The sequence below is a fragment of the Phallusia mammillata genome, chromosome 3 (assembly GCF_965637545.1).
Source record: "Phallusia mammillata chromosome 3, kaPhaMamm4.hap1.1, whole genome shotgun sequence".
NCBI lineage: Eukaryota > Metazoa > Chordata > Ascidiacea > Phlebobranchia > Ascidiidae > Phallusia > Phallusia mammillata.
Window position 1 is genome coordinate 2,256,932 of NC_137254.1, and position 15,461 is coordinate 2,272,392.

The 15,461-nt window shown below is 36.9% G+C and overlaps 2 pseudogenes across 1 annotated transcript; one reads left to right on the plus strand and one right to left on the minus strand.

Annotated features, from left to right (window-relative positions):
- The first annotated feature begins 4,125 nt into the window (after nucleotides 1-4,125).
- Nucleotides 4,126-8,621, plus strand: LOC145217683 (uncharacterized; annotated as a pseudogene). The gene is made up of 3 exons (XR_013857454.1): nucleotides 4,126-4,192; nucleotides 5,685-5,830; nucleotides 7,007-8,621. The product of XR_013857454.1 is annotated as an uncharacterized LOC145217683 (transcript).
- A 48-nt stretch (nucleotides 8,622-8,669) lies between these two features.
- The window catches only part of LOC145218176 (uncharacterized), a 280,341-nt pseudogene continuing 273,549 nt past the window's right edge, over nucleotides 8,670-15,461 (minus strand).

Below are 15,461 nucleotides of genomic sequence, written 5' to 3' on the forward strand. Positions count from 1 at the left end.
AGTTTTGATAATCACACGCAAGGGACGGATGGCTAACAAGCCCTTGCGCAGTTATTCCCAAACTGGAACTCGCAAGGCAGTTTTAACGGGACTGTTGAGGATTTTCGTCTTTCCACAATATATTTTTATTCAGATAGTCTGCAACCGCTGTTCAACTAAAATTAAGAAGAATTTATAAGTGTCTCATGCCCATTTCTTTTACAAGTAACCAAACAAATTCTATGACAAGTAACAAAGGAAGTCACTTGTTCGCGCATAATTTGCTCTTGTCTGTGATTTTACAAACCGCTTTTGAATCATACCTATCAGTTGTAATTCTGTTTGTCCAGATAAAATTACAAAAAATACAAATAGAGGTTTGTACCATCTTTAACGTAAGACGTTAAATAATGGAAAATTAACTAGTTCCTTTCTAGGTGTCGTGTGCAGATCCATTCCGAGACTTTTTGTCATCATTGAAATATAAAAGAAGTCGGTATAAAAAACCAACACCATACTAAAGTGTCTATATCGCCCTCCCGTGGTTGACTTGCATAGCATAGGTTTCTTTACCAACGATATGCAGTCAACAGTGGTGGGATTCAGTCGGTTTGCACCTGTTCAATAGAACCGTCTCACGAAATTTATGAGATCAACCGTCTCACGAAATTTATGAGATGCATTTTGTACCAGAACCGGCTAAAAAATATGACTTTTGTGATAGAACCGGCTAACAAAAAAATTGAATCCCACCACTCAGTCAACCAGACGTTTTCACTATAGTAGGTTGATTTGCTGCAATCCCCTCACAACCACGTCCAACAACTGAACAAACTTTGAAACGGCCAGTGTGGGATTCGAACCAATAACATTTCTCTTGGTCTGGAAACTGATAAAAACAGAACAAAGATTTTGCAGGAAATTTTTGTTGCATAAAACACAAACAAAACTTTTCTCCTCCAAAATACTTTTAAGTTTGCAACTTGAAAAACTGTGAGAGTTTTTTTGATAACCGACAAATAACTTTTACGTAATACAAAAGACACACAATATGTAAGAATAGTTATACACAATTCCAAAAAAATAAAATCAACGAAAAACGAAGTGTGGTTTATGAAAAACTGTCTAATTGCGGTTTAAATTTGTTCAAATTTTTAGTTTGATCGTTGGTCACAAACCCATTCACTTATTCCATTCCTGTAAGGCAAGAAAAGCACGAGAGTCTATTCTTACAGCATTATCACAACTTCTGTGACCTAACTATAACCATTTTGCATGTAACTAGATATTGGAAGCCTACATGCGATACTGAAATGGTTGGAGACGTGGCAGAGTGAGATGTTTTATTGCTGCTTATAAATATGTATTAGCAACATATACGGATGTAAAACTAGTACCTATCTAAAGTTTGCAAAGGCTCATTATTGTGGACTACAAGTTGTTCCACGAAGGTTTACCTAACTATAACTAGTTCACGTGTAACATGATATTACATGTAATATGGAAATGGTTAGTGACGTGGCTGAGTTAGGTGTTTTCTATCGCGCGAGTCTCTTCTTCCAGCATTATTAAAACTTATGACATAAAAACAACTGACGGATGGAAAACTAGTTCCTATCTAAAGTTTGCAACGCCCTATCATTGTGGACACAAAATTTCTTCATGCGGTTTATCGCCGTAACAATGCGTTGGACAACTCTTAAAACAGACTTTGGGTGTAATGTCTGTGAAAATAGAAACACACACATTGACTACACTAAAGAAAAACCCCATAATACAACCGCTTTTTTTCTGCTTGTTACTGATGTAGTAAACAACAGGGTTTTTAATTTTTTTTAAATTTAATTTTAATTTTTTGTTTACATAACAGCGCTAAACGAAATAACGCATTGTGAATCGTCATTTGGTGTGTAGTAGTGGGATCAAATTTCCCTTTTGTTGGATAATTGTTTACGAAATCAGTTTTGAAATCCCACCAGTTGCCTGTTCTCTTAGTTTCTGACTTTATGAAAGCTAGCTAATCTGGCCATGTGTCGAATCATTTCCTGTAACATAAGAATGTGGTAAAGCCGTAAGTCGCAGCTGCACAACCCGTTATGCATAAATTAATTTGTCAACGCGCAGCAACTGATCTTAGTAGCCCAGGCAAGGTTTGCAGTAGCGAGGGAAAGCTAGTGTGTCATTTTGGTTAGATTAGGATGGTTTAGTTCGTCTGTCAGTTATGTTCAGAACACACCGTTTCAATCATCTTGTGGTCTGTAATGTTGGTTAGATTCGGAAAAGTAAAAATGTCTTTAAAGCACATTACGTAACTGCAGTGTAAAACGAGCAAGTCACAAGGAATTATTACAAATTGGTTTACATTTCCACAAACAATAGGATTTAAGTGTCGACAAATAATTGGACTTATACTTGGAAACACTCATATATAATATTTATTGGCTTGATGAATTGATACGTTTGTTTTAAATGGAAGGATGGACTTTAATTTGCTTTTAGTACAAGTCAAATTTTACATCACTTTGACTATTACGTGTATATTAGTTTTTATTCATTATAGATTTGTTGTAATCTTAGGGCTCAAAAAGTTCACGATCCATTTCTTTTAAGTACAATTACTTGTCTTAAATAGGACAAATGTTTTGCAGGCGTAACATCGACCGCTTCACGCACAGATAAGAACTTTTGACTAAAAAAAAATACTTTCTGACATAATTACGCAAAAATAATGACTTTTGCTCCGTAACCTTTGTATGTTTAAACGATTTGGCTATTTTACCAGTGCCACATAAGTATGTCTCATCAGTTGTTTGGCCCAGTTTGTGACCAATACAAATTGGGATGGTAATCGGACACGCTGGAAAAGGAAATTGTTGCACAGCTGTCCGCATTGCGAAGCCATTTGACATCGGCTAGGTTTAAACAATACTCGAGTATTAGCATTGCAGATAGTTACACACATAAGTTAATTGCAAAGTATTACAGAACTGAGGTTGTAACTTTTTTTCACGTAGTATTCTTGTTGTTTAATTGTATCAGGCGACTCACACTAAATATAAACTATATAAATGTGATGTTTGTGTAAAATATTTGCAACAAGTGGACATTAAAAAATACACATGTTTACACAAACCAATAAAAAACCTCATCGATGTGATGTTTGTGAAAAAAGATTTGCCCAAAGTAGTCATTTAAAAAGGCACATGTTGACACACACTAAAGAAAAAACTATCAATGTGATGTTTGTAAAAAACGCTTCACCGCAAGTGCAAATTCAAAAAGTCACATTACGACACAACACAATCAAGACAATTTTTATCGATGACACGAGTAGAGGCTTAACAGAAGCGAAAATTTGAAATAAATCTATGATTATACACACTCTAGAAAAACCAGAAAAATAATATCAAATGTTAAACCATGTTTGTCACAAATTAATGTTTTTTTGTTGTGTATACCTAATCAACAATACAACACATCGTTAAATAAATCATGACTGGATGCATTTCTTATAACGTTGTAGTGGTTTTCTAGATTGTTTCTTTTAAGAGCATGCCAAAGCGACAAGTAGCGTAAATTTCATGTTGTTTCGCTAAAGCTATGTGATTATTCACAATACTAAGTCAATACAACTTAACCCACATCTGTAAGATTTAGGTCACGACAACTGCGCACTAACGTCACTACACGAATGTTCCAGTTCGTCACATCAGTGCACACACCCAAAGCTCGTTTTTGTAGACTTTGTGGTAGTACAAGTCTATTACTATTGAGTGTTATACTTCCCGCCTTAAAACAAATTGCTGCATTCAATAAATAAATGTGTTGCTTTTTAAATAAAAATCTGGAGAGTAACACTTTTGTTGTACCGGGTGGCTCATAAACTAAATTGTTGCAAATTCTGACAGCGTGTCTGGGTTTTCAACAAGTCATTTGCTTCCTATAGTGCAGAAAATTTTAGAGGTTCCAGTAATACGAGTATTTATTATCTTACGACTATTTACTATCTAAACATATGTGTTAATTTCCGCGGTCGGCCAATGTTTGCTTAATACGATCTACTTTAATGTTTGCTAGTAACAGCCAAACGTTTATACTGGCTACCATTGACTTGTTCAATAGTCATCTGGTTAATGTATTCGTTGTACTCGTTGCAACTAATAGCAACAGTTGTCCAGTTAATGAACGTTTGAATGGACAAAAGCATAAACAGGTAAGGAACTTTATTGCTGGTAACGGTAATTTTATTTATATTACATTTATGAACAAAGCAAAGGCATTCCAACGCTCTAAATCAGGTCACTCGTTGTGTAAAGAATGGTCCCTGTAAAGCAGCGGTTCCCAAACTGGGGTCCGCGGTCCCTTAGGGGTCCGTGAGGCAATTTTGGGGGGACCGCGAAGCGGTTGAAGTAATTCTATAATCTTGGCCTCAGTAATTGTGCCACTAAATAACTTTAAAATCAAAGTAGAAATGATAATCGACTGTCTCCATTGCTAAACAATGGCCTTTATTGAATGACAACTATCAAAAATGCAATTGTTCGCGCACAATCGTAATGTTTTTTGTCCTGTTTGTGATGTCACATGCTGTCTTTGAATGATTTTTTGCGCAATTTTGCATAACTGTCTAAAATACTGCAATCAACTTTCGTTTTTATGAAATACACATTTAGGCTTAAGGACCGCGAGCCCTCGAAATAATGGCAAAGGGGCCGTGGCAAAGGGGAAAGATATGAAAAAGTTTGGGAACCACTGCTGTAAAGGCTTACATAGAGGGATAGTTTTTGTTTTGTTATGGTAATTTGTTCGTATAATATGTTAAGAACGTACAGCTTAACTAGTGGTTTGTGGTTTGTTATGTTGGATTTGCTTCAAGTAACCCTAGGGCGATCAACCTACCCGCACATTATAAATGACGCTTGTAATCAGACACACAGGAAAAGGAAATTGTTGCACAGCTGACTGCCACATTGCGAAGCCAGTTGATGCCGGTTAGCCTGTAACTTCAGTCATGAATTTAGCTTTGCAGTTTGGTTGTTGTTGGTGTATAGCAGGGCAGTAAACCGGCCCGCGGGCCATAATCCGGCCCGCCAATCTAATTAGTGTGGCCCTCGCCAACACACTGATTCAGAGAAAAATATAATTCTTTTGAAAATTCTGCACATTTTTCCACTAGTTTTTGGTAAATCTCCTAAGTTGCTATACTAACTAAACAAGTATAAGCTAAACCAGCGTTTTCCAACCACTGGGCCATACAACAGTTTGCACTTCACCGAATGTGACGCAATGGTCCCTTTTTCGGGTAAACAATTATTTTGTTGTGAAAGCCAGTGTTGCGGCGAAACTCTGTATGTTTTAGAAAATAAATGTATTTATGCTTTGAAAGAATTTTAAATTGACTGTGTACATGAAAAAAATCGCCCTCGCTTGCTTGGTATCCGAAATTGGTTTTATGGCCCACCGACAAAAAAGGTTGCACACCCCTAGTGTACAGTAAAGAGTCGTAAACAGGACATATAAAAATAAATTGGCAGTATTAAGCAAAACCACTCTTCTAGCTTGGAATTTGTGTATACGTTAGTGTTATGACCTTACAATTCGTTTGTGTAATTTACCCTGTTCAGTGATATAGTCTCATTAAACAAATTTAGAAATATGTTTCACCTTTTAAACGGCTCAACAAAAACATTTCATTTCTATTTTAGTTCAGCTTACAGGAATCGTTTGTCAAGAAACATTTGGTAAAAGTAAAAGCACTACACAATTGCACTGAACAATCACCAAGCCGGAAAAAGCTGCGCAACGTTAAAGGCCCGTTTACACTGTGCGGAGCGCGCTCGCTCAAACCTTGGTAAGTTTGTTTGTTTCATTTTTTCTGTCTGGTTTCGCGCTTGACTGATTTCAGCACTCATGTCCCGCAGAAATGAGCGAGCGAGCGAGCGATCGCCTGCCGAGTATTTTTCTGCGTATCAAGCAGCTTGAACCTGCGCAAAACGGTTTGTGTTATCGCTCTATGCGGGTTTGTGATTTGAAAAAGCTGGTTCATTTGCCAAAAATAAATGATGGTATGCTATTTGCCTCAAATTTAAATATTTATTACATTATTATGATTGTATGTTCTGTTTTTTTGTGCCTAAATATTGTAATTAAGTGCATTTAAAATGTACATTCTAACCAGCACAGGGGACTACATGCTATAAAAACATGAACCAGGATAAACATGCCATAAATCTATGCAACAACATCCTAAGCAATCCTGTATGATTGCCGTGATGCAAAATCATGTTTACTAACAAAATATTATTTAATTTAGATTCATACCAAGCTTTTTTGAATCTAAAATAGGTTACAATAAATTTATGTGGTGATTTATGGCCATCGACGGTCACTGTGAGCTAAAAACGACGTCGGGTATGTTATTTAGCACATAGACTTTTGCGAATGCTCTCGCTTTAGTTAGATTAGCCTACAGCCGTATTTTATGTTTTTGTACAATAACGCGTAATTTAACTACTTGAGTTCTTCATACGTCAAAATTTGTAAAAAAAATGTTTTTGTTTCAAATTTTTCATTTTTTTCGTTTTGTAAGGTAAAAAATAATCGCCCGATTGATCACATTGTTATGTTGTCATGTTTTTGTGTTTGAATAACATATTGAAGAACTTTCTACTCAAAAGTAGGATAAACATGCAACAAACTTGCAGCATCCTAAACAATCCTGTATGATCACCGAGATACACAATTATGCTTACTGACACAACAAATTTAATTTAGTTATATACATAGTTTTTACAAACTGAAAACATGTAACATTAATTTTATGTGGTCATTTGTGGTCATCGACAGCTATAGTGAGCTAAAAATGACATTGTGTGTTTCATTTGCACTTGTTTCAACGATTGGGTACGTAATAACTTTGTCTAACCAAATATGTGTCATACAATATAGGAAATAGTATTCCGTTGTTTTTAAAATCAAACGACAAAACGGTTGAAATAATTGGTTAACTTCTAAAATCATATTTTAGATTACAGCACTTGTAAGTCAAATAATTGTTGAAAATATATAATACTGGATTAACCAACTTCAAGAGAAATGGGTTCTCAAGATTTTTGTTCTGATCAAAATGACATTTGCAAGAAAACGTTTATCCAAAGCGGAAATCTACGACAACATACGACTACAGCCATCAGTAAGAAATCTTATCGATGTGATATTTGTGAAAAAACAATCAGCACTAGTGGAAATTTGAAAAAACACATGTTAATTCACACCGAAGAAAAGCCCTATAGATGTAATGTTTGTGAGAAAACATTTAGCCAGCGTGGTAATTTGAAAAAACACGTTTTGTCTCACAGCAATGAGAAACCACATCAATGTGATGTCTGCGACAAAACATTTGGCCAACGAGTAAATTTGAAAAGACACATGTCAACACACACCAATGAGAAACCTCACCGGTGCGATGTTTGTGAAAAAAGATTTGTTGAGTTTGGAAATTTGAAAACACACATGCTGACACACACGAAAGAGAAACCCCATCGATGTGATGTTTGTGAGAAAAGATTCAACAAAAAAGCAATCCTAAAAACACACATGATGATACACACTAAAGAGAAACCTTGTCGATGTGAAGTTTGTGAAAAACAATTTAAGATAAAGCAAGAATTAAAAACACACATGTTGACACACACCAAAGACAAATCCCATTGATGTGATGTTTGTGAAAAAAGGTTTAACCGTAGTGGAACTTTAAAAAGACACATGAGGATTCACACCAATGAAAAACCTCATCAATGTAACATTTGTGAGAAACGATTTAATGACTGTGGAAATTTGAAAACACACATAATGACACACACCAAAGAGAAACCTTACACATGTGATCTATGTGGGAAAAAAAGCAGGCGAGTAGGAGATTTGAAAAAGCACATGATGACTCACACCAATGAAAAACCTTATCGTTGTGATGTTTGTGAAAAAGGATTTACCCAAAGTGGAAGTTTGAAAACATACATGTTGACACACACCAAAGAGAAACCCTATCGTTGTCATGTTTGTGAAAAAAGATGTGCCACAAACGGAGATTTCAAAAAGCACATGATGACTCACATTAAAGAGAAAACCCATCATTGTGATCTTTGTAATAAAAGCTTTGCCCACTTGGAATATTTGAAAAAACACATGCTGACTCACACTAAACTAAAACCCTATCATTGCAATGTTTGTGAAAAAAACTTTGCTCAAGGTAGAAGATTGAAAATTCACTTGTTAAAACACCTGAAAAGAGAATATCATTGATGTGTTGTTTATGAAATAAGATTCAGTCCCATTGAGGATTTGAATTTTGAACAATCACATGTTGACACACTGAAAAAGAAACTTAATTGATGTCATTATTGTAAAAAAGACATATTTCTGAAGATGTTAAACAACAAACAAAAAATAAAATGAGAACATTTTTTTGATGGGACCTGCAAATTCCCTACTGTACATACTTTCACGAAATTAAACATTCATTGAAATTCATTCATCCTGCCAGTGGCAAAGTCTCAACTAGTCAAGTATATATATAAGTGTAATGTCATAGCAGACTACAAGAATCAGCCTGTGTGACAGGGCGGTGACCGACGGATCTGTCTACACTTATCAGATATATACAAAATGTACTCAAAAAGAGCAGCAGACGATCAGCGTCAGTGTAATGTTTTATTTTTGAAAAACAGAAATATTAATTTCGCCTATTTGGGCATCGTCAGTTTCCGTCTAAAAAGAAAAGAACGAAAAAGCACATAAAAGCTAAAACGGTAAAATACAGCCGCAAAATCAGACTAAAGCGATGAAAAACAATGGAGAAGGTCTGCAACAAATACCAAAGCTAACTGACTGCTGAAAAAGGGGTGGCAATAAAGGCGCCGGTAGCAAGCGAAAAAACTAACACACGTTAGAAGGCAATGACGTCATTAAGTGATAAGGGGTCGTGCGTACAAGGTGTCAGAAAGCTGATTACTTTACCCGTGGCAAAATCATTGGTTGAATGTTTATGGACGCCTTTAGGTCGTTCAACCATTTGTCCTCACAAATATCTAACCGGCTCATAGGCGACTCTTCAACAAATATTACCGAAAAACAACTTGATATGTCCGGTTTGTTTTTTTGTAGACAGGGATGGGAGATTAGGTAATGTTTTGCCAACGCCATCTTGTCGCTCTTGCTGTCTGTTACGTCCCCTGTTCGCCACGTTGATCTGTGTGCATTCCATCTTGTGCTAAAACGGTTTTTCGTTTGCCCGACGTATTGTTCTTTGCATGTGGTGCAGGTGGCCACGTATATGCCATAATTTTTGCATGTCAGTTGTTGCCTTAGAGGAATAGAGTGGTTGGAAGGGGTGGTGACACAGGAAATGGAGGGAACCATAGCTTTGAACCCCTTTCTACAACCACACAATGCGCATTTGCCGCATGGTCGTGAATATCCACCAGCCTGTTGACTCGACATATCCAGTACGTGCTTTTTTGATAGTATTGCGCCCAGTGTTTTGGGACGTTTGAACGTAATGCAAGCCCCGGGTTTCAGCGCTTTTTCTTTGCCTGTCAGGTGAAGGATGTTCGGAAAATTTGTAGCCCAGACAACTTTTTTGTGTGGCTTCTGCGGCATAGTTTTAGGTCCAAACCGTTGTTTCCAGGTGGAAGCTAGTGTGATTATGTCCGAAGTCATTTCTTAGGAAAGCAAGAAAGTATACATTTTTGCTGCAACCTCTTAAGGCTGTGGATGAAGTCGGCCGACAGGCAAAGAAAAAGCGCTGAAACCCGGGGCTTGCATTACGTTCAAACGTCCCAAAACACTGGGCGCAATATTATCAAAAAAGCACGTACTGGATATGTCGAGTCAACAGGCTGGTGGATATTCACGACCATGCGGCAAATGCGCATTGTGTGGTTGTAGAAAGGGGTTCAAAGCTATGGTTCCCTCCGTTTCCTGTGTCACCACCCCTTCCAACCACTCTATTCCTCTAAGGCAGGGGTTCCCAACCTTTTTACGATCCCGTACCACCTGGACGCTCTGCACTGCCACACGTACCACCATAGAGCACTAATGTGCTCTACAGCAGTGGTTCCCAACCCAAAGTTGGGTCGCCTGAACATTCTGTTGGGTCGCTTGTTATAGTGACCATTACAGCATCTACTTTTTGACGCCTCGTAGCGTTACTTTTATATTACCTAGTCCTAGGGCTTTAAATTAAATTATTGCCCAATAATAAACTTCATCACAACTTGTCGTGATAATGCTTAAAACTGTTTGTGACGTCACAAAGTGGTGTGTTAGCTCACAGTAGAGCGTTGTCTGGATAATAATGCTTCGATTCAGCTCCGAGTTCGGGCTAAATGGAAATGTTTGGTCGAAAAAAACAACAGCGTTTATTCGTTATAAGGTTATTGATTTGCTAGACTGGCGTAGTAATTTTTAAAAAGCTTTCCGAATTTACAGACACAAAATTCCACCAAAAAACATGTCCATGGGTCGCGAGAAACCACAAAACTAAATTTTTGTAAGTATTTGGGTCGCGTTAAAAAAAGGTTGGGAACCACTGCTCTACAGTGCTCTATGGTACCACTTCTTGCAGAACAAATAATTTGTTTGAATCATATTTCATTCAACGCTATCTTATTTACGTAACAACGACAATAGGCCTGGGGACTGTTTTTTTGTAAACAAAACCAGACAAACAAAATATTAAGTTGCAAATTGAGGTTTTTGTGAACAAAACAGAAGCTACTCGCGTACCACCTGAAAACCCTTCGCGTACCACCGGTTGGGAACCCCTGCTCTAAGGCAACAACTGACATGCAAAAATTATGGCATATACGTGGCCACCTGCACCACATGCAAAGAACAATACGTCGGGCAAACGAAAAACCGTTTTAGCACAAGATGGAATGCACACAGATCAACGTGGCGAACAGGGGACGTAACAGACAGCAAGAGCGACAAGATGGCGTTGGCAAAACATTACCTAATCTCCCATCCCTGTCTACAAAAAAACAAACCGGACATATCAAGTTGTTTTTCGGTAATATTTGTTGAAGAACCGCCTATGAGCCGGTTAGATATTTGTGAGGACAAATGGTTGAACGACCTAAAGGCGTCCATAAACATACAACCAATGATTTTGCCACGGGTAAAGTAATCAGCTTTCTGACACCTTGTACGCACGACCCCTTATCACTTAATGACGTCATTGCCTTCTAACGTGTGTTAGTTTTTTCGCTTGCTACCGGCGCCTTTATTGCCACCCCTTTTTCAGCAGTCAGTTAGCTTTGGTGTTTGTTGCAGACCTTCTCCATTGTTTTTCATCGCTTTAGTCTGATTTTGCGGCTGTATTTTACCGTTTTAGCTTTTATGTGCTTTTATCGTTCTTTTCTTTTTAAACGGAAACTGACGATGCCCAAATAGGCGAAATTAATATTTCTGTTTTTCAAAAATAAAACATTACACTGACGCTGATCGTCTGCTGCTCTTTTTGAGTACATTTTGTATATATCTGGTCAAGTATATATTTAAATTTGACTTCTTTAAAACTTGGAATGAAAGCTTGGTGATGACTATAATGAACCTTATATTATTGATTCAAAGTTATAAAACATTCAGTGTCATTCATCCTTCAGATTTTAAGATATATATGTTTTTGCCATTACCTCAGCATCAGTATCTGTAAACAAACACAAAGAGATGACTTAGGTGAAACAGTATACTTTAAACAACTGTAAAAAATGCATGGAATTAATATTATAAACAAACGTTTAATTCTACAGCACCCTAAGTCAACACCCTGCATACTTTTTATCAAAACCAAGCTAAAACTAGAAAGGTGGCTTAGCACACATTGCCTTTACATATACACTATAACCCATTTTGAAACATTAATATATTTCCTACACTTATTTTATATTGGGTCCCGTGTCATCCATTATCATTTTTAACCTTGGTTGTTTATGCAAGCAGAAACGCATGTGTCCCCACACATTAAAAGTTGTAAATCATGCATCTAGAAATAACTATGAGAAAGTTTGGTATTGCAAGGTCAAACACAGTGATGTCATTCATGCATTTTTCAAGTTTTTTGGGGGGGAATGGGGTAAATGTTAGTGGGACAGGGTTGAACACAAGATTCGACAACTATAAATAGCACACTCTATAAACTTTCGAAAATTCATCCGCTTCGGACATTCTTCGAAAAATTCACCCTTTTTAGGCGGCCAAAAACTTTGGGTCTAGCACGGTAAATACTGGGGTTAGTAAGTGAAACGAAGCAGATGGCACAACTGCATATCTGTGTCCACCATCTGTAAAAGTTTCATCCAAATCCACCAAAAATTTCAAACTTGCATGGACAAACTTCACTGGAGAAAAAAGTGAAATCAAGATGTATCCCTTCAGGGAAGGGGGCCATAAATAGTGTTGGTGCTTAAAATAAACCTTAACAATATAAACACTTAAAACCTGGTGCATCTTATGCAATTTTACAACAGCCAAGATTTACCAGGTTTGGAACATTACCGTGTGTAGGAATGATTGGCAGCAGTTTATATCACATCACACACAAAACTAAAACAACAATGTTGTGTGGCTTGTAAAAAAGTGATGCTCCAAAAAGAGGTATGGACAATTTGAAAAGTTAAAAGAGGACCCCAACAAGATGCTAAAAATCACATAAACCAAGTTGTACACACCACCATTCTATAGAGATGCCAATTTTGTTTTCATTAAACGTGATGCTTTAACATGCATTTAAATATATATGAGTCTCATACTGTATTAGGGCAACATATATTAGAAGCATTGATTTATCCAAAGACAGATATAAACTGATAGTAAAGCATCAACACCACACAGGTGTAAGTTGTGTAAAAATCAGAACTTACTGGATTGGTAGAATAAACATATAACTATTTAGTTGTCTATTATGTAAAAAAAATGCGTCAGTTTCATAGTTTGAAACAACAGTGGAAAGCATTAGCCTCAAAAATTTACTTGTCCAAAGTGACAATAAAACCAAAAATTCAATTAGGATTACAAAGGCAAAGTATATTTTTTCAACAATTGTTTAAATAACAGATTAATTGCCATTTATCGTATTTTTGAAGATAATCTACCCAAACTATACTGCCATCACAAGAATTAAAATCAATCACTAACTACTACTAACACCATAACGCAAATGACAACACTGTATAGAGATCCCTGCCAAAATATTTTTTACGAGACATGATGCTTTAACATACAATTAAATGTGTCTTTATGTTTAAGACTGTGTACTGACCCTTAGGTAGATAACTAAGAACAGTACCGTATATCTGACTCTAATAAACAAACTAACGCTTATTAACTAAACCTATAAAGACGCAAAACTAAAGTAACATTCTCAAATCTATATTTTCGACAAAGCATGAAACAACAGCGTTATTTGCGGCTGAACAGGCAACACAATTGTAACCAGGCCACGAATCAACTGCGGGATATCAACTCGAATGCAAAAAACTGTGTATCTTATGCACTGACTTTAAGCCTAATAGACGCGGATTTATATAGCGTTCAGGTCACATGTCGTCATATGTTGTAAAACAGGTATAGTGGTAAAAAAGTGTCAAAATTTATTTACCTTGTGTGTGTACGCAAGTTGTTAGCGTGTGGTTACGGCACAAGTGGCTGATGGCAGCATGCCTGTGGCTGCACGTGTCTTTCTGTCTTTCCTGAGGCGCACATTTTGTTCTGCACCTTGCAGTTTTTCGTGGCGCCAGTCAGTTCTATTTGGGAAACGTGCTGTGTGGACCTTGCTTACGAAAATATAATCTTTGAAACTGACTCACAGCTTCGTGGTATCAGCAGAAAAGCTCACAAGGTTATTTTTCATAAAATCGCGTACAGCACCGTATTACGCGACAAACACGTACGGCCGAGAATATTAACTGAGTTCTAAACCGTAATTATTCGTTAAATTGCTTTACAGAAACGTCAAATGTAACATGGCTTGAAGCCGTTTGAGACGTGATACAACGATAGCCTTAAGTAGTAATTGAGTGGTGCAGTAATAAGAAGAACAGGTTTAATAGCTGGGCAAGCTTCTGTGCAGAAAAAGGCGAGGATTGACCGCGACAAATACGTCACGATAATTACATGCAATTAAAATGTTTTGAATTTAAAGTCCAAAGACCGAAATGTTTTGAATTTAAAGTCCAAGGCCCGATACATCTGCATTAGTGTAACATATATCAGAAGCATTGGTTTCCAAAGACTTAATCAGGTATAAACTCATAGCAAAGTAAAAAAATGAGAAATGGAAGTGTTTAGTTACACTTTTAAACGAAAAAAATTCTATCAGTTACAGAGTGTGGAACAACAGTGAAAAGCATCTGGCAAAAAAGTTACTTGTCCATAGTGAACATGAACCAAAAAATAGTGTACCTAAAACCAAAAGCGGTGCATACTTTATCAACAACTTTGAAACAACAAAATATGAGTATTGCATTTTGGGAATGTCGCAGGTAATTGATTTACAAATGGTTAAAATGCAAAACTGTGCCATCGTTTTTAAAACATACAAATTTGGCTGCTTAATATTTTACCACCTGGCACTCATTTTAATGTTATGATTGTCTCCGTGATTTTAAAATTATACCAAAGATAAATAAAGCTTCCATTATTTTCAACCTATAAATCGCAAGTAAAATGGCAATATGTGGTGGGTATTGAAAATACCAAAGAACTTAACAACATAACATTCAAAAGATACTGCACAGTCTTCAAAAGGAATATGAATTTGAATCACATTGGTTTTTGAATCAAGAAAAATTATTAGGTTTTCCCAAGGGGTTAACGAGAGAAACCCACTTTCACAAGCGAGGTTTCCTGGGGTGATGCAACATACATACTTACACCAACACGATAAACGTTAAAACGGACGTTCTAATGCCGATTACTTATCGGCCGCTTTCGCACCATTGAGCTAGGTGTTATCACTCGACCATTGGTGCGCACTGCGTTTTTTACCACCGTCCTTTTGTGTGTGTGTGTGTTTCGCCGCCCTTTTCGCTTTATAATAACTTGTGTTATGTCATTACCCCGACGAAGGTGTCTCGTATGGGACATCGAAATGTTGGCATACTTTAACAAAGACTGCTGGAAGAGCTAAAATTTTGTTGATAAAATATTCCCGGCAGCAACAGTTTGTTCAGGATAGTTTACGTTTAATGCAGAAGCATGCGGAAACACTATGCAGATTTTAACTGGTTTTCTGATTTTGAAAGAGTCATATCAAAACATACAAAATTTAGAGGGCGCTGCTGTACAACTAATTATTTTCTAAAATAGTTCATGTATGCGCAACAACTGGTCTTGGTAGCGTAGTTGAGGGGTTTTCCGCAGCGCAGTAAGGTTGGTGAGTTACTATTTGAAACAATAAAACTTTGGCGGAATGAAGTTGG